At 36.8% G+C, this 20858-nt stretch overlaps 1 protein-coding gene across 3 annotated transcripts in view; it reads left to right on the top strand.

Moving 5' to 3' along the window:
* Nucleotides 1–20858, top strand: part of FOXP2 (forkhead box P2) — a 439155-nt gene that overhangs the window by 46637 nt on the left and 371660 nt on the right. For 2 of the 3 annotated variants that reach the window (XM_040550418.1, XM_040550454.1), the window contains exon 2: nucleotides 19370–19516. The gene's annotated coding sequence lies outside the window, so the exon portion shown is untranslated. Of the gene's footprint in view, nucleotides 1–19369; nucleotides 19517–20508; nucleotides 20543–20858 lie in introns of all 3 variants that reach the window. The other variant, XM_040550425.1, reaches the window with a different exon arrangement.

Genomic DNA, 20858 nt, shown 5'->3' with positions numbered 1-20858 from the left:
GATCTTAGCTGTCAAGGGGAAAAGATAAATGCTTCTCTGGAAGAACTGTGGATATTTGCTGTTGATAAAAAAAATGGCCTGTGATTTTCTGTGAGTTAGGAAGTATCAAAATGGACTGAATATAGAGTCAGGTTTGCAATGGGAAACTTAGGCGTCAGCAGCTTGGTGTGTATCTATATCTGGATGTGCAGCCTCCAGAAGATTATCTAGCAAAATACAGTATGCAGTGCCAGTTATAGGGTCATACTTGGCATTACAGCGTTATGTTGATAGTAAATTATTCTCAACTGCTACATTTCCATAAAGCAGAATTATTAAATTTTGAGTTGTGAAGTCTGTGTAAGGAGTCCTGTATTTTGAAATCCTTTTAAAGTTTAGTTTCAAGCTTTCTAAGCCTGAACAACAACTTTTCAAGTTGTTGTCAATGACAAAATGCTTAGTCATCATTAATTTGGAGCTAGGCTGGAAACCTGTCAATGTTACATAGAATGAGTTTTAACTGTTTAATCTTAACATTTTCATATGTTATCTTTTAACAATCTTCCTATAGACTTACATATACAACTAAATTCTTTCTCTACTGCTTTCATAATTTTTTGAGGGGGGGGCTATCTGTCATCCCCTGAGATCTTTGACCATTCCAGCTTAGAAGGTAGCCTTTAGATAATGTCTACCTGGGCGTCCTGCTTGCAGTTTTTTAGCAATGGTGCTTTGTTCATCAAATACGTACCCAGATACTATCTCTCTGCTCACGTTCATGATCTTCTATTTTCAGGAAGTGTGGGACCTTTCTTCCAGAACCTCTTTAAATTATTTAAGAGTTTTCAGTGAAGAGCTGGTGTTTTGGCTTTTAGAAGCCTTTGTATACACTATAGACAAAATAGTCGTATTTCCCCCTTTTTGGGGGGATGTGCTTTTTTTTTTTTATATTTAGGCTTCTGGGAAATAAAACCTTTTGTTGGACATGTGACAGCTATTTCTATCAGAGGACTCTATGAAGGTGCTGTATGGCTCTCTGGGGGCCATCGTGTTTTAGCTAGAGACCGTCATGACAATGGGACAAGGGTGAATCTGGACTTGTTTGGCCAGGATTTCTGGCTGATTTACCATGCAGAGTAGGTGTAACTACTGGATGATACTACAGGCTAATGCCCTGGTGACATGCAGAACAGTGGACCCAATGTTTCTTGAGAAGCAAGTCAACTTGGTCCTGGCAAGAAAAAAAGTACCTGTACTTGAGAAACTGAGGAGGGAACCTATGTATGAGCTAGATATAGATTCCTCGTAAGTAATAAACTGGAGTCAATGAATCCACTTCGGAGTTACAGTTTCTGAGGTGATATCTGCAACTGGTTCTTGCCTGTTTGGAGAGGGGCTTCCCTCAGTTCTCTGCCCTCAGCCCTCTATCCCCTCCCCTCTTCTCATGTGTGTAGGCTTGCATCTCATCAAGAAACAATCTTGTGAACATTGGTGGGTCTTGAAAAGTCACCTACATTGTTGTGCGTGGTCACTGTAGTCCTGAGGATAGATTTCTTGTAAAACAGTGGGTGGAGTGAGCATTGCCTAGCTGTGAAATCTTTAAGTGAAAAACCTAGTAATAACTAACAGAGTTTGAAGACTAAGGAACCTGAGGTTGTGGCAGCATGCTGAAGGCCAGTGTGGTGTTTATGTAGATGCAGCCTGGAATGCATCTGAAGAAAGGAGCTACTGTGCAATTTCAGTTGGGTAGCTGAATTTCATGTTTATTGTAAGTCTTCATGCATTTAGTGCACATAGTTTTTATTGTATGGGGCCAACCACTTTATTAGTTCCTTCCAAACCATATTTTGACTGGCATGCAGATCATAGCAAGTCATCACTGTTTCAGACTCAGCACTTCTCCCATTTCTTGGTGATACACCATAAGATACTGCAACCCCTACCTTGTTACATGCAGTATAATCCCACCCTGCCCCTTTTCTCTGTGCTGAAATTGCAAAAATGCAGACTTCAAAAGTCTGTACAGGATGCATGTCACCATGGTGTCCAAGCAGCTACATTGGTGAGGTAGCTAAATTGACAAAAAAAATTGCTAAGTGTTTTAGGCATTCCTTAAATATCATAGGCTACCAAAAGAAAATTCCATGTTTTCCACTTTTATGACGGGTTTATTTTTATCTGATGTAAACAAGTCACACACACTTATTTTGTCTTTAAATTTCAAGGTTTTTTCTTTCTAAAAAAGAACAGCAGGTGTTTTGCTTTTTGAAAGAGAATTAGTTAGGTTGATCAAAATGTTTACTTCTGGCACTTTGCTTTTTGTAGTCTTTCTACTTTTCTGTTGCAAAATAGCAAATTAAGTAGATTCTGAAATCAGTACAAGACTGCAGTTTTGATATGATGAGATCAAATAGCTTCAAAGCTCACTGTTTTTCTCTTCATAGCAGTGGTAGCACTGAATTGTTAAATTGCTATTTGAGAATGAAGTTCCACTGAATTGTTTTGTGTTACAATGAAAATAAAATAGTAAATGGTCCGCAATTTGAGATCTTGTTTTTAAATTGGTTTACCACTTTAAAGTCAGATCCTCAAATTTTTGAACCGTGATTGACTTCTAAGTTCTTAAATAAGGTTGTTTTTAGTAAAAAGGAGATCTTTAATGAGTCATTGACTTATTTCATTATAGATATTTAGTAATAACTACACTAAGATATTACAGTTGATACATGAATTGAGTCCACTTCTGTTGTGATCCAGTTCTCAGAAGTGAGTCTTCTCAGTGTTGTAGTTTAACCTGGCAAGCAGCTAAGCACCACACAGCTGTTTGCTCACTCCCTGCCCTTTCCCTGGTGTGATGGAGGAGATAATCCAAAAAAAAAAAGGGTAAAACTCATGGATTGAGGTAAAGACAGTTTAATAGGACAGAAAATGAAGGGAAAATAATGACAGTAATTATGATAATATAAAAAACAAGTGATGCACAATGCAGTTGTTCACCACTCTCTGACCAATGCCCAGCCAGACCCCAAACTTAAGACTACAGCAGTGGCCCTCCCCAGCCAACTCCCCCAGTTTTATTGTTCAGCATGATGCCACATAGTATGGGATATCCCTTTGGCCAGTTTGGGTCTGCAGTCCTCGTTTTTTCCATTCCCAGCTTAGTGTGAATGGCCCGTCTTCTTGCTGGCAGGGTGTTACGAGAGAAGCTGGAAAGTCTTTGGCTTAGTGTAAGCACTGCTCAATAACAGCTAAAACATCATTGAGTTATCAACATTATTCTCATCCTAAATCCAAAACACAGCACCATACCAGCTACTAGGACATGGGGGCCATGTCCCGCAGAGGAGAAGGGGCAAAATCACCCTCTTGATCATAAAATCATAGAGTCGTAGAATCATTTAGGTTGGAAAAGACCTTCAAGATCATAAAGTCTTCAAGATCATCAACTTGACCTACTAAGTCCCATCACTAAACCATGTCCCTTAGTGCAATGTGCATAACTCTTAAATACCTCCAGGGATCGGGACTCCACCAGTTACCTGAGCAGCACACTGCAATGCTTGAATACCCTCTCTGTAAAGAAATTCTTTTCTAATGTCCTATCTAAAACTCCCCCATCACAACTTGAGACCATTTCCTCTCGCCTTATGTCTGATTTTGATTTTGGACTCTTATTCGGGAAAATAAAAGGGGAAAACACAGCAGTCAATGGAACTAGATATGCGTTTTCTTCTAGGGTTTCCAAGTTCAGCAAAGTATTATGCAGCACTTCTTTTCTTGCATCGTGGAAACCGCTTGACTACATTGCACAGTTTATTGCTACTAAACAATACAGAGGGAGATGCCAAGGCTGTCTCTTCCCCTGAGGAGACACTGGTATCTGATTTGTATTTCTAAAGACTGCTTGCGGCTGAATGATGTTTTGTGTACCTCAGTGAAAAAGCAGTGTTTATCTAGATAAGTGCATCTTGCTCCTGTAGTGCGAAAATTTTGTTTGTGAATAACCTATGCCTGTTAGTGCACTTATTCAGAGGCAGTAGAGTAAAACTATGTGTGAGTAGACAACAAACATTTACTTAAAATTATATTTTGGATTATAGTTTCAATATAATTGGAAATTTCTGTATTATTTTAGGCTGTTACTTGTTTGACTTTGTCATCTCTCTTTCCATTTTGCTCTCCAGTCCTTAACAATATATATTCAGAATATAGTTGTGTTCTTCTGTCAGTGATGATAGCAGAGAAATATATATATAAATAATTTTGTTGGTGTTGATAAAAGCACTTTCTTATACCAATATGCAATGGAATATAAAAGGATATTCCTTGAATGCTCAAAAACGTGGTGATTTTTTCTTTCACAGGTCTTTACTATCCCAGTCACAGAAGAGTGTGGATATTAAGGTCTGCTGATCTTCAGATAGATGCTTATGATGCAAAGAAGGGAGAATTGTTGACAAAGAAAACCTGTGTTGTATTTACATTTTATATATAAGTAAATAGTATATAATAATTATATACATTATAAAGTGCATTGGGATGCTGTGTAGTGTTGCAGTGAGCTAGAGATCTGATTGGAAAACTATCCTTTATTATCAAGGATAGAGTGCTGCTTTTTAAACTTCCAGCAGATATCCAAATTTCCGGGGGGCTATTGGAAATGAACATTTCCTTACTTTGAAGTTTCCTCCTGGTAGGTGCCGTGCTGATGTAAATTTAACTGACCCTAGGAGTGTTGGTCTTTGAGAGCATATAAGAATAGGATTTATGGTTCTGAGTTAATAAAATATGCTGATGCCACTGTAAGCCCTATGTAGATAGACAGCAGTAATCTCTGTTGAGCAGTATGAAACCGTCTGTCTCTAAGTAGTGGAAACCTAACAGTTCACAGCAAGGTTGTACCACATCCAGAGATGAGAAAAATATGTCTGAAGTCAGAGGAGTTCTAGCTGCATGGTTTTATTTTCTTGTATAATGGTGTTCTTTCTCCTGTGCTAATATTACACATAATGTCAAGTAAACAAGATACTCAGAGTGCACAAATAAAAGGTGCTTTTTTAAGTTCATAGCTTACCTTATTTTTGCTAGCTTAGCACAAGGAACGATACTCTTCTGAAAACACAATATGACTGAAATATGTGGAACTGATGTTAAAGGTGGAGTATGTTGTGTATTAATAAAAACACAAATATTCAGTTAAATAATGAGATATATTAAGAAGACTAAGTCAGTACATTGCCACATTAGGTATTTTGTACAGTAGAGTATAAAATGCTGTTTCCAAGTTTTTATCTTTCGTGGAAGAAGTTCATAGAATTATATGTTTGTAAAGATAACTTTGAATTTGTAATTTTGCTATTGTGTTTGAAATATTTGACATTTAAATACGTGGTTGTATTTACATATGTTGCATTTTCATTACAGCTAATCCTCTTGAAACTTGGTTGGCAGATGCCTTAAGCAGTTCTGTAAAATTGGGACAGATACAGTATTCTGCAACCTTGGAATTTAATTGCAAATAAAGAACATTTTATAATTGCTTTCTTTCACTTTTAGTTTCCACTTGTAAAATTAAAGCAACTGATTAAGAGCAATGCTGTATGTAAACAATAATGAAATATATTTTAGTACAGATATTAATATCTTAAAATTCACTTGTTGGTACCTTGTTTTAATATAAAATACTAATATTCTGTATTTTATTTGCTGCAAATGTAAAAATTACCACTGTGCTACTTAATATATTAAGTAAACAAGTCTGGGGGAAGAAACAATTCATTGTGCACTATGAGGCACATACCTTTTTACAACAGGCAACAGTTTTCAATCTTAATTCTAAATGATTCATTTATAATTTGAAAGGAGAGAAGAAGAGAAGAATAAGAAATCTTTGACAAGTAACATGTTTTTGTACAGTCCAGAAATACATGGTGTCCATATGTGCTGGGATTTTGGTCTTTTTTTTTTTTTTTTTAAATCAAGTATCCTCATCCTCAGTATCTTTTTTCATCACTTTCCTAGCTTTTGATCTATTTGACTGGTGAAAAATATAGCTAAACATAACTAAATATGTTTTATTTTGTAGGTGAAATAGCTGACTTAACAAATATCTTTGCTAAGTTCACAGAATTCAATATGAGTAGCCATTTAATTTAAACAGTCCAAAGTAGAAGGAAAAAAAAACTATGTAACTGTGTAATCTATGCTTTATGATGTATTCATTCTACACTTGCCCAACAGTCTGGTGGTGAAGATTTTTTTCTATTAAACTCGATTTTTAAAAATTTTTTTTAAACTCAGACATCTGTAAGAGTATCCAACAATTCCTTATTATCTTCAAAATATATATAATTTGTTCTAGCAGTCTTCTTCCTCTTGTGATTCATCTGACAGTGAGTCATTCAGTTCAACCACTCACACATCACATACTTCAGTGGTGCATCTTAACCAGGACAGCAAACTCTCTGCTTCCCATATAGGTGGGAGCAACAAGCTCATCTGGGAGGCCTGGGTGAGGTAGTGATTCCATCCTATTTATGTGTTTGAAGTTAGGTAGGATGAATCTGATTTTAGCATTGCACAGTTGCAAGTAAAGATGATCCAAACCTAATTTCTGACCAGCCATTTCCAATTTACTGTTAGATTCAGGGCCTCTTCCTTGCTAATCCCTTCTATCTTTGCTATTTTATCTTCTTTTTATCTACTTTTAAGTAGTTCTCCTGAAATACCTGTTCTTCCCAACAAGATTGTAGATGGCCATGCAAGTTGCTGACAAAACATCTTTTCAGTAAATGCATCCTTACAAGCTTTTCATACCTTTCTTCTAGTACATTGCTGGATTTGGAGAAACTGTTTCTACTTCTGTAAGTGGTTCAGGAACAGTAGACACTAACCAGTAATGGCTTTTTATGTATCCTCCTCACCCTCCCTACCTGTGCCACCTCCTCTTGTGGCCCTGCCCCAGTTCCTGATCTCCGGGGTGTGCCCAGGGCCACCGGCTGCTCACTTGCAGCAGTTCACAGCTGGGTGTCTGATGGCTGATAACAGCCAGCTCTGTTTTCCTCTGTTTTGGAAAACATAGAACACAACGGCGGTTTGCATTTGTAGGTTTATTTACCATTTTTTCCTGTACCTGTTTCTAATGCATTTGCAGGTAGGCTTTGCCATACCGAAATACCAGTCTCTTGCTTTTCACCATCTCCTGGCAGAGAACTGTCCATACGTCCACAGTCGTATTTTAAGATCCAGATCAATGAATGAGGATGCCTATGTGTTTGGTACTGCTTTTGTGGGCCAAACCTCAGAACACCATATCTGATCCCAACATACGTAATTTCTTTAAAGAAGGCCAAGATAAAGACTAGCAGATCACCAAGGGATAAACGAGACCTGGGCTTCATGGAGATCAAAGGATCCCCCTCAGCCTTTTCATTTCACCGTTGACAAAACTGACAACAGGCTTTGTAAGGTTTATTTCCACCTTTTTCCCTCTCTCCCTGCCACTCCTGGGCATCAGCTCGGCAGTGTCACACAGACAAGCACATGTTTGTTGAGCTTGGTGCTGGGCAGGGGACAGGACTGCTCGACAGGCAGGGTGGCACCTGCGGGGACACCCACTTCCACCCTGCCGAGGCAGCTCCGCCTGCTGAGGATGCGGGACCTGCGGGCGCAGAGGGCAGCAGATAAAGAGCAGGCAATTAAACGGCTTAGTTAGAGAAGACACGGAGTTAATGCTGTGTGCTGCTCATCTTAGATTTTCATAAATTCATACATGGGATCCGGTGAATCGGGAAGTAGATGAAGGTTATCGTAATTTTGACACAAACACTTAAATGGCTAATCTGTTTCTAAATGGTTATGTTTTTAATCTCAAGCCTCTTTACATGGCTGAGCTGCTTTTTTTTTTTTCTTTTTCTTTTTTTTTTCCAATTTGACTTTGTTTTAGATGGGAAATATTTCCGATCAGATTGCTTAAGCTCTGAGCTGTCATGTAAATATGTTCTGTCAAGTATATAGTACACATTTTAAAATTTGTCTAAATATTTTTGCTCTTGAGGGGATCACTGTAGCTCTCAAAAGACAGTTACAACCTAGTGAGTAAATAAATTGTATTTCTTTTTTTAAGCGTGCATTGTTTTTGCAGCAAATTGCAACTGTTTAAAGGATCACTTGAATCTCACAAATTTCTGCAAGAGAGTTTTTTATTATTTATTATTCTCTTGAGAAAAAAAGTGCCTCGTCTTTCAGCAGTGCATGTAAATGCATATGTGCATATATATATTTAAAAAATCAAGTACTTCTTTTTCATGTAAAACTGATGAACAAAACCTGAGGTGAATGAATTTATATTTAATGCAGCATTTAAAATTATCCTTAGAAGTATTGTGAAGTAGCTCTTCTGTTATTTTCAGTTTGCTTACTGCATATGCCCAATGGATTATTTTTCCTTATTTTACTATTTTTTCTGGCTGGACTACAATGATAAAATCAGTGGTGTTCTCAAGGTTCTTTTTATTTTTATTTTTTAATTTAAAATGCTTGGTGAAATTAAAATTGGAACAAAGGTAATTTTCATTCATTTTTAAGCAATGAGATGATTTTTTCCCAAAGTCTACAAAGAAGGAAAATTATTAATGCTATAGTTTAGAATGCAGTTACTTTGTAATCAGTAAGAGTTATAACAGCTGTCACTGGTTATCAGGCAAGAGATTGCTATAACATCACAGAAATCATTGACCAATTTCAAAAAAATAAAAAAAATCCCAGGTTAAACTGGTGGAAGTATATTTTGGATGCTAGTCTGTATAAGACATAATAACTTGTATAATCCTATCTTTTACTTTGTACAATAATAAAGTATATCCAGAGAAAGTAAATCTGTGATTTTAACATCTTTTGACAAGCACATTAGACTGTGGAAAGAGCATCCAAGTTGGGGCTTGGGGCATATGGTGCTACCTTCTGCTAGCATAGCTCCAGAACAAGTCACTGTGTTCACCAGGGGGTCATGTTCAGACTCTCAGGTTCATTCCGTTAGTCTGGGGGAGAAAAACACAGTTGCTCTTCATATGGAAAAATCAGAACATAAAATGCAAACCTCACTTCCCTGCCATACATCCACTATGCAGAGAACACATAGGTGTTCTGAAATGTTTTTCTGTCAATTATGCTTTTGTCAGGGCATTCAAGAAAGACTTCAGAGAAGTTAATCTAAACAAAAATTATATTGGTTAATAATCCACAAGCTAAACAATGCTGTAGCACTGTAAATCCCAAATTAGACTATGTAAATATTTATAGCTATTTTTTATTCTGAAAAGAGATATAATGCTACTTGAAAAGAACACAGGTTTGTATCATGATGTAAAACAGTTGTAGCGTTTCAAACGTATGTACATTTGTAGTATTATTTAAATGATTGTTTCCTGAATAAGTTGCAACTCACCTCAGTTTAAAGATTGGTATTTATAATAGATAATATAAGTGTTGTGTATCTTGAGAATTCAACATATGGATGGGAATGCGGGAGGAATTAGTTATACGAGATTTGTTGACCAGCTTTTAATTCAGATTGTCATTTTTAACACACGGCAGTGCAGATGGCAAAGTTTTGACTGTCCGTCAGAGCCCCGATACCTCAGGGACAGCTGTTGCTGATAAATCTTTTTTACATGCTTTAGGTCAAGAGTAGTCAAACCTGTTACAGCACCTGCTTTTACATATGCAAATCTGTTGTTTTGTCATTTCATTAAACAAGGAAAGGTAGTGGTCTCTTGTGGCCTAAGTAAGCCTGGAACACAGCCCATATGAAATGAAATCCAGCAAAAAGACAACCGTGATTTCTGCAGTGTAGCCATGGGATGTTGCTTCTGTTTGGGGGCTTTATTTCTGGAAGACTGCCTTTAATTTGGAAGGAGGGTAGAAAGACAAGCACATGTTTGGAGGCAAGAAGAGAAGGGAAGGTGTTTGCTGTCATTGACTGTAGGGTAGTAGTGAAGTTTGACATGCCCAGAAGCTAGTGGGTGCCATGTGGGGCTCCCATACACTGCATACCTCAGTTTTCATCATCTGGTGAGCCTGCAGCATGATTCCCGGGCACTGGAGCATACAACATGTCTGCTTCGGTTTGGAGCTGATTGATCCACGGTACAGAACACGCTTGTGGGATCTTCCCGTGTTGGGGAAGAACATAAATGATTGAAATGCTTTCTTAAGAAAGAAAAGCATCATTTGTTTATGTACTTCGGTGCCTAGTAAAAAGTGCCGTCAAGCAGCAACGCACGGTTAGTTTACTGCACACTGTTATGTACTGGTTGCAGAAACTTTTAAACTTTGTATTTTCATCTTATACTTGTTTAATCTATTGGATATAGATGTAGAGAGGTGAAATCCTGAGGAGGGGAGTTCTTCATTTATGGCTCTGTGTGAATGGGGTCGTGGCATGTAACAGAAATGGCACTTAAGGATTGTTTTTTTAAACAAACTGACAGAAGATTTTATCCTGCACTGCCATAGATTGCTGTGGGGGAGAAAGGGAAATAGTAAAATTGATGAACAAATGTTGCATGCTGTCATTTTAGATTATGTTGTTTCGCCATGAAGTTGTTGCTAATTTTTTTAAGATACTGTAAAAATTCTGATGTTGCAGAAAGCACCACAGTAGCACTGTTAATTGTGCTAATTATTTCTTTCCAAGGCTAGTTTGTCAACAATATCTTAATCAAGCCACAAGCAAAAACTGATTTTTGAACATTTTGTGGATAAACAAAGAATACTGCCCTGACCTTTTAACCTTGTCAACTGAGTTTTCCCATTCTGACACTGTGCATTATTTTTGCAAAGGTTGGAAGTTTAACTCTTAGAGGAACCAGATATCATTTTTATTGGGATATTAATTCTGGTGGGTGCTAATCTCATCAAGATTTGCAGACATTTCCCCTTCATAGGCCATTCTGATTTGTAGCTTTTTCTTTTCACAGCAGTATTAAATACCAAACCTTCTCTGATATGGAAGTTCATTAGAGATATGTCTTTGATGGCAGCCCTTTCAGGGCTTCAGTTTCAAATACCTTGATGTAAAGCTTAAGAAGCCATTGTGTTGTAAGCCCTCCTTGATGTGTCTTATTTAGATCTGCATAGTAAATCAAGGAAAGTAAATAACAAGGCAGCAGATGGAAGCATGGAGATAAGGCCAGTGAACAATTGTATTTGTATTTTGTTATGATGTTGACAGGAGCTAAAATTCACTAATCTAGTTCAACTGATCTGCATTTCAAAGAAATCTCATTTAGCAGCAACTTGAAGGTTTGGAGGATAAAGTTCTTTTATTGCAGCTTTTATTGCATTCTTTGCTAATTTATCTGGTCAAGATTTAGCCTTGCTTACTTAAAGCAGCAAGCATGTTACAAGGAGTCTTAAATACTACGAAAGCATTAATGTCTAGACTGTGAACTGAAGGTAATTACATATCCAGCAGTGAATAGGCTACGTTTAGGAAATACTGTTGTCCAAATGGAATTGCAAGAGAAATGCAGATAACGTATTTTTTCCATGCATTTTTTTTCTCTAAGTGTTTTCCTTCATTTTCTTTTTTTTTTCTTCTCCTTTCTCTTTTTGTTTTCTTTTCTCTTTTCCTTTTCCTTTTTCTTTTCCATTTTTTTCTTCTGTTCTTTTTTCTTTTTCTTTTTCTTTTTCTTTTTCTTTTTCTTTTTCTTTTTTCTTTTTCTTTTTCTTTCTTTCTTTTTATGTTCTTTTTTCTTTTTCTTTTTCTTTTTATTTTTCTTTTTTCTTTTTCTTTTTTCTTTTTCTTTTTCTTTCTTTCTTTTTCTTTTTCTTTTTCTTTTTCTTTTTCTTTTTCTTTTTCTTTTTCTTTTTCTTTTTCTTTTTCTTTTTCTTTTTCTTTCTTTTTCTTTTTCTTTTTCTTTCTTTCTCTTTCTCTTTCTCTTTCTCTTTCTCTTTCTCTTTCTCTTTCTCTTTCTCTTTCTCTTTCTCTTTCTCTTTCTCTTTCTCTTTCTCTTTCTCTTTCTTTTTTTCTTTCTCTTTCTCTTTTTCTTTTTTCTTTTTTTTTTCCTCTTTCTCTTTCTCTTTTTCTTTTTTCTTTTTTTTTTTCCTCTTTCTCTTCTTTTCTTTTTGCTAATTGTGTGGAAAATGAATGCATAGAAAAATCTATAATCATTAAATATAAAAAAACTCTTGAACTTTGAATTCAGTCATAGAATACTTGATTATTCTGTTTACAAACCGATAGCTGATATTAAGGTTTCATGTAATGATTACTTTTCTGTGTCTTACCAAACAAAACTATTGAAAGATGGACAATAGTTTTGTAGAATGATGTTTCAAAATTTTTTTTGTATGTGCCCTGAATGATGTAGACAATGTGTATGTAAGTTATGTACTTTGTATTAGATAAAGTACAGCCATATCATCTGGAAAAAAATGTGATAAATATATTCTCCAAATCAAATGTGATTAAAATAAAGAGTGATGTGAAGTAGAATTTAGGGTCTCTCTTTTAAGTTTTTAAAAAGTTACTTAATTTTAAGGGAAAAGAATTTAGGCTTTTTTAAAATTTAGTTTTCATTCTATAATATAAATACTAATGATGGGCTGTTTAGAGAATTGATTGCAAGTGTGTACGTATCTATGTACAGGTGTAATAATAATATGGCAAAGCATGCCAGACCAGTTTCAAAACAGATTTTAAAGCTTTGTATGTGTATATCCACTCTAATAATGGGACCCAGTTCTCTAAGGCATGTAAATAAATAATAAAAAAAAAGCAGCTTCTGTATTTTAATGCTCCTGTCCTTGCTGCCCTTCTGCAGCCCATCCTTGTCCTAGGGTTGCTGTAATGGAGCACACACCTGTACCTCGAGGACTTCAGTTCTGTGATTTGTAGTGCAGATTGTCACATTTCTTTGTAATGCATATTTGTAAGCTGGAGAGGATTGGAGAGAAAGACAGCTGGGGATGGCAGTACTTGGTAAGCTGCAGCTTTATCTGTTACCTTGTGACTGCTGGAGTCCATAGGCTAATTAAATCATAGTGTAGTAAATGCTTCTTTGATAGTAATGTGGGCTTAAAGCATCTTTTGGTTCCTTCTGCTATATCTCTGAAAATGCTCTTACGGTTGTTTGTGGGTCTGCTTTTATTTTAGCTAAACAAAATAGCTTTTATTTTGCCAGGTTGCTTTTAATCTAGACTAGTTCTGTAGTGCGGATGACCATGTTGCTCCATGTACACTTGCATTGGCACAGCTGAGTGAGCAGTGCTGGAAACTGGGAGGTGACCACTGCTAGAAGCATTGAATATGCCCTGAGATAGATGCACATGGTCAGTTTCCACATCAGTGCAAGCCAACTACATCATGACCGTGTGGTCACATCTTCATCCAGGGCCATATCTCGTCTTGCACCAGCAGGAATGGAATGTCCCAGTTTTGGCCAGAAGTTGATCACTTTCTTTGCAGGAAAAAAAGCGTTTTAAAGTGTTTTAGCTACCTGGCCTGTCTCACCTTGCAATTGCTCAAGTGTCCGAGTCAGCACAAGGAAGGAGTAGGAGTCTGCACTGGAGCTGAAGAGGCAGGTGAGGGAAGTTAAGGCTGCTTTGGCCAGTTTAGATTGGCTTAAGTTGTTCTGCAGCTGCATCCTGCCCGGAAATCTTGCCATTATCCCCCGAACCAATTCCTGCTCTGTATGTATAAAATGAAATGGACGATTCAAAAAAGGTGACTTGAACTACTTTGTGAAGTAAAGTATGTACCAGCCAATATAGCAAAGACAATAAAATAAATCAAACTCTCTTGGAAAGATCCACAGTGTATTTAAATGTTTAATTACATTCCAATCTGCCAAAGTTCAGAAAGCTAATTTTGGATATGAAGATATCACAGGGAGGTCTTCCTGCTTACATCTCCCAGTAGCAAACAGGTAGAACCACAAGAGCAAGTCCCTAAGCACACTGCTTCACACATTTTTAGATTAGGCTTCCCTTGCTTTGTGTAACAATTTAAATCATCCTCTGCTTCCCTCAGATAAATATCTGGCCTGTCCCCAGATTTTAGCAATCCTAGCGTGTTTTACAAATCTCATGCCCTTGTACCTTTGGCTTCAGCATCTCTGACCCTTGTTCCATCCAGCCCAAGCCCTTCTCATGTCCCAGCATTGCCCCAGGTGACAAGGAGGCATCTCGGCTGTCATTGAATGCTTGCCTCTTGTGCTGCTGTCCCTTCTGGCTCCCAGCAAGTGTGATGTTCTTTACAAATCATGCTGCAGGAGGGGAGAGAATTTGAGGCAAAAGGGAGAGTGGGAGGCAAAAGAAAGAGGAAAAAGAGAAAAGGATGAAAAAAAATGTATGAAAAGTTTTATGGAATTTCTCACATCTCCTCCTTTATATCGAAACCTTTTGCACCATTCTGTTTTAGGGCTGCTGCAGTAGTGTGAAAGTATTGTGTGTAGATGAGTGATCTCTCAGTAATCAGTATCAAAACCATTTAGAAATGAGGTGGGGTAATAAATGAAACTTGCATTCCACCTATGGGCTCGTCAGTACCAGTACCAACTGCAAATCCCTAACTTAGAAAATTCTGTGTGGCCTTGCATTTCTAGAATGACACCTATCTGCTTGGCCTTCGCGTCTTTAGATGCTAAGATCCCTGCTAGATCCCTGTGTGGAATGCCAACCTAAGGCTGAAGTGAGAAGGGCAGACAGAGCTGGAAGGAGTAACAGAGAAGGTAGGTGGCACGCTTCCCACTGGGGGATTGCTGAAGAAAAATATTCCCAGCCATATTTGCCACAATTCCTACTACACAAGGTTGCTACTATCTGTTTAACCTCCCCAAGCTTGCATGTTAGCTTAACAACTGTTCACCGTGTATTCCATCTGATTGTCCCAAAGCCAGTGTTATACCCTTGTTGGCAGATTGCCTGATATAGCTAGTTAGCCTTTGTCTTTTATCCTCTGTTTCATATGGAGAATTTACATTGGCATGACAAACAGCTGACCATGCAAGCAGTTATTTAGATGTAGGCGTTACCTGTGGTTTCATACCAGTGCATCCTCTTACGATTCAGCTTCAGGTTTTACTTCTGGTCAATATATCTTAAAACAAATATATCTGCAAGAGAAACATGAGGAATTCTTCTCTGTCTTCATGTCTATCCAAATCCAGAAGAGGAAGACTGTAGTATACAACTGATGAGAAGACTGAATTAGAAAATGTTTCATATTTTAATAGGTATTTTCAGGTTCTGCAAAAGATGCGTATCAACGTATAGGGAATATTATCAGTTATCTTAAAGGCAGTGATACATGGGTTCTAGTGTTAGGTCACTTTACACGTAGATAGATCATTTGTGCCACCTTCTCTTTTCAATATGTAACAGAAAGGAAGTAATGCCAACTCTGAGGTTTTCTGAAGTATTGCTTTATTGATCACAGCATATTAATCTCCCTTAAATTGCAGACAAACCAAACAACTTCATTCAGTTTAACAGCACAACATTTAGGGAAGTTTGCAATATAATACCTTCATTTCTTTAATTCTTCATATCATGATTGATCTCTTATTTACTCCTTATGCTGTTTCCAGATTAGGACAATTATACTGGAGATTAGCTCGAAGGGACCTTTCTGCAGATATATTTGTTTCTTTTGTTGCTGTATTTTAATACATCATTCTTAACAGAGGTTCCAAAGTTTACTAGCAAAACAGTGATTGTTTTTGTGAGTTTATGTTTTTGTGAGATAAGATTTCTGGGTAAAGGCTTTTAGATAAACACCACAGTAAAGACACATGATTGTAATAATACGTTAGACTGACTATACAATTACATAATAGAGTAAATATTATTCAATCTTAAACCAATCCAGTGCTTGGTTATTTATATGATATGGTTTCAGCCTAAATCCAGCATTCGTCTTTTACTTAGTTTCATCCAATAGGCTATAGATATTGAAAGTAAAATTGTAGAATGCTTATGTACAAAAATGGAATTTTGTAGCATATTTAGTCAGAGGCCCGAGCCACTGGATTTTTTATAAATAAGATAAATATTCCCAAAATAATTGGGAAACTTGATTAAACAGTCCTCAAATACTTTTTCCTCTAGCACGTTTTTTTGTAACATACTCTGTAAAAATACCTGCCAGTCATGGGATAAAGTATTTTAACAATGTTTTGTAATGCAGCTGTGGCTTTTATCAATGGCCAAAAAAGTCTCAAAACAGCAATGCAGAGCTCACATTACTGTCTGTAGTTTTCAATTTGTCTTATGTAACTTATGGAAATCGTATGAGTTTATGCAAAAGTGTAGCTTTTAATGCCCGAAATTAATATATATGTCTTTAATCCTATAGGTTACTTGTATCACTAGGTTGTTTCAGAAATTGAAAACACAAGCTAAGAAATTCTTCATGTAAAAATACCTTCTTATATCTTTGAAACAAGTATATTTCCGTCAGGGGTATAATTGAATTAGGGAATATACGGAATAGATTTTTAAAGCAAGCATAAATCCTCATCTAATCTTCCAATGGGGTTGTATAACAAATGGGAAAAAAAAAAGCATTCTTGGTTTACCCAATTTTTGGGTAACTGTTGATTCCCAGCACTTGCAATTGAAATAATTGCATATCAACTTTCCCCTCTTTATGGGCACTTGCATGAGAGAGCCAAGATTACATTAGTGGGAAGATCTTGTAAACTTTTTAATTGCAACTCAAAACCGTGTATGGAAAGAATGAGAATCTTTGCTTCTATTTGTCAACCAGTAGGTAGCTGTCTTGTAAGACACTCTTATGCTTTATCTTTCCTAGTGTTGTAGTAGGAGTTATAATAACTATGAATTGTTATTAGTATCAGATTGCTTTTAAAGTGTTTATCCTGCAATAGTATTTTACCTGCAGTAGTATGCCTTTAGTCCACTTCTCTAAATTTTGAAATTTTGTGAGAAGCTTGTCTTTGATCATATATCAGTTCTGAGACACTCAGTTCTTGCTTGGTACTGCTTGCTCTTATCTGTAGTTAGTATTACAGTGACATACAGGATATCAAACAAAACTTAGATTCCTTTTGAGCTGGACGAGTTATAATCCTACCCTTAAGATTTTACATTCTAAATAGAGAAGTTGGACAAATGGTAGAGGGAGAGGTGGCCTAAATTGTTGCTATAGGCCAGTAGTACATGGGTCTTTGATCATTATTAGCATGCTGCACAGTGATTTTTGTTCCAACTTCAGTGTAGCCATTTGAGCTGCAGAAGCAAACATAACAGCAAACATCATAGCAGCCTCTTCTTTTGCAGAGTGTAGAAGTGATGAGGGGGAGTAGACAGAACACTAAACATACTTTGATCTGATATATCAAGCTGACAAAAAAAAAAAAGCAGCAGTAATTCAAATTCCTCATTGTGAGGTCTGAAAAGAATGTTAATAGGTCTGTGCATAGATTTTGAGCGAACATAAAATTTTGTGTGAAACATTAGGCTATTAATTTGTGTATTTTGCAAAGGGAACTTTAGTTGCATACTGATGTCCGAACAAGGTTATTTTTGTCCTGTTATGTTTATAGGCTAGTGTAGACTGCTTCATCATATAACATGTCAATGCACAAGTCTCCATATCTGGATACTCAGTTCACAGGTACAGAGATCTGTATCTAGCAAGACAAGAGAAAGGACTGGTTATATTCCTTTGGTATACCTGGTGGGTATGGATGAGTTAATTAAGAGGGTTTTTTCTCAAAAGTGATATGCCATTCTGAGACAGCAAAAAGTGTTTGCTCCTGATGACAGTCATTCACTTTCTGCTGGATCAGAAGGCGTCCCTGAAGGAATTTTAATTGATCTGCACTTACCCAAAATAAAGCAAAAACACTGCTGTATCCTAGAGATAAAAGCAAAAAAAGGAGATACTGGAGTACAGAGTATATGATTTTTAAGGTTTTGTTTGAGATGAAACTTGGGACATGCAGATGCCTATGACCTCCATTTATACATGTTGAACTGGGTGGGAACCCATGGATGAAGCTGCATATTCAGACATATGGAGGGAACTGTCGAAAATCTTCAGAAGCAGAACCTTGCTTTGTGGCACCCTGCCCTGGCTACTTTGGAACTATGGACAAGGAAAAGGAAGGCTACAAAAAATTTGCTTTACAGCAAGATTTTACTACCTCATTTGATTTTTTATTCTATGGAGTGGCTATTTTGGAAAAGTCAATCAAAAGAATGTAGTTAAATACAGAAAATGGTGGGAATTCACTTTGCAGTTCAAAAGGATCTAGCCTGTACATTCAGTGTCAGTTAGACTAGACTGTGTTTCTTGTGTGGTGAATATATCATTGTGAAATGGATATAAGAATCTCCAGTGAAGGTTCTCTTCCAAAAATAATTCCACTTTCCCCTTTGAAAATTCCTTTGCATCAACAGCATCCTTGGGAAGAAGCTTGCAGGTCTGTTACCTATTTCATTGAGATGTTCCTGCATATTTTTTTGAACCTGAGCTTTACTAGTCAGTTTTTGCATTCAAATAGGGAAGAGATGATCTCTGTGCAATCTCTCCATCTTCTTCAGGCTGCTATACTTTTCTGTCATATCATCCTTTAAGCTGTCTATTTTCTAGTGTGAATAGTTTTGATGTAGAGAATTGTTCCTCGTCCGGAAACTATTCTAAGCCTTTGATCATGTATGTTTTCTTCTCTGAACCTTGTGCTCTGCTCTGTTCTGAGCACCAGAAATGAGCAGGCTTTTCAAGATGGGGCTTGATACAGAAGAAGGTGATGTGTTATGCTTTGTTCTTTATTCCTTTCCCAGTAATTTTTAACATTTGATGAGCTGTATTGGCTCTGGCAGAGTGGTGATTTATATTTTCATGGAGCTATCCGTTCTAAAGCCAAGGTCTCACTTTCTGAGATGCAGTGCAATACAGAGCTGTTTTGCTTAACGGAAGATTCAGATCAGAATTTTTGCCAATAATGGGTAACCAAGATAGTTTCCAATGAACCTGTGTTCAGCAAATTGTGCTTGCCTGCATGAACCCTGCCAAAAGTATGCCAGACTTCATGGTGTTGCAAAATAACTAATCAATAATAGGAAATTATCTTTCAATTTGTGTACTTAGACTTTTTAGAGTAACATAACCTTGTTACTGCAAATCCCAGGAGTGGAGTAGGCAACTACTCTAGGAGTAGTGACTACTTTAGATGCTTGGTATACAGAAAGATGTAAAATGTGGAATTTCTTCGAAGGTATGCAGTGCATAACTATATAAGAATATGGCCGTGTAGAAGTAATGAAGTGTGTTTTAAAGAAGTGATTGTGATATCTTACTGTAAAACACAATACAGAGGCTTGTACTTAATATATTCCTTTCCTTTCTTACCTGTAGATAATTTTAAGCAAAAGTCAAGGACCTTTTGTCCTTATTTGCCATAGAAGCGAAAGGCACGTCTGGAAGGAGAACCAGCTTCAGTAAAGACGAAAAGACCGTTCCTTCCTACAACCCAGCAAGGTGACTAAGTGACTCCAAAGAAATGTAAGTGATTTATAATGGAGCTGTGGTTGTAACTGTTTCTACTGGGGAATTTTGTGCTTTGTACAAGGAACACAGTCCCATGTCACTGAAATTTATTGCTTATAGATGTAAAATATGGTTTAGAAAAAATTTGCAGAGCATCCAGAAAATGCATACTCCTCCTATATTTGTGTGATGGTAATCTATTCTACAATTCTTTTTTTTTTTTTTTTCACATATGAAAATTGTTAATGGAAATGAAGTGCTGAAAGTCAGAAACATGGTTTTCTACCCTTTTCTACTCATCTAGATCTGAGTTAATTTAGGTATGTGGAAACTAAGCTGCTACATCTCAGTTAGTCATCCAAAATTCTGCTAACATTCAGGAGAGAAGCAGGCATCTCCAGAGGCCAACCCATCTCATCCTAAAAGTAATGTCGAGGGAATTTAGTATGACTCCTTCAATAGCTTGTGTCTCTCCATTGACAGATCAGTTTTAGCCAAAGTATTCATTGAACACTTTAACATGGTACAGCTGCATAAGAAGCACTTCCAGATTCTTTTTCCATCCCTGTATTGCTGTTCTCCCTCATCACGTGTAGCTGTTTACGTGGCTATGTGACAAATAAATTTGGAGAATGGAGCTGGCTGAAAATAACCAATTATTTGTATGGTTTTGTTTTCAGCTGGATTTATCCCAGCCTTCTCACATATGGCTGTCCAAGGGCTGTGACTGGTACAAAGGGTAATGGGGATGGAAATTAGCAGCCAAAAGTGTGGGGGAGGGCTCAATAGATTCTTTTGGCAGCTGCTCTAGTTTCTGCAGCTAAAATTGCTTGGTGAGCTGTAGTGTCAGGCCTTGTAGAAGTTGTTAGTGCTTTGCCATTTCTAAGAGTGGAAAAACTTGAGTGATCCACCTTTATTTATTATCTAATGAAGAACTTAGGTTTTGTTGTGTATTTCACACTGTGATAATGAAGGATTTTTTACGTCATTTATAACTTACATTTCAGATCTCCAAAACTAGGAAATGGTCACGAATGTCTAGTAAGTAAATAGATGTCTTATAGTAATTTATAGTATAGGCATGATACTGTATAATCCATATATACATACATAATTCCTGAATCTTGAAAATGCTTGTCTGATTTTGTCAAGCATGATATATGAGCTGGGTAATATTATATGATTAGCAGTTGTACTAATTCAGACACCGCTTTGCTGAACAACAAATACTGAATAACATTTTATTCTGATATAAAATACATGATGGAAGGGTGTAAAGAAGACAGAACCAGTAACAGCATGAAGTTCAACAAAAGAAACTGCCATGTTCTGTACCTGGGACTGAGTAATGCCAGAC

Source organism: Cygnus olor, chromosome 1 (assembly GCF_009769625.2).
Source record: "Cygnus olor isolate bCygOlo1 chromosome 1, bCygOlo1.pri.v2, whole genome shotgun sequence".
Lineage (NCBI taxonomy): Eukaryota > Metazoa > Chordata > Aves > Anseriformes > Anatidae > Cygnus > Cygnus olor.
This window is presented reverse-complemented; position numbering and strand designations above follow the sequence as displayed.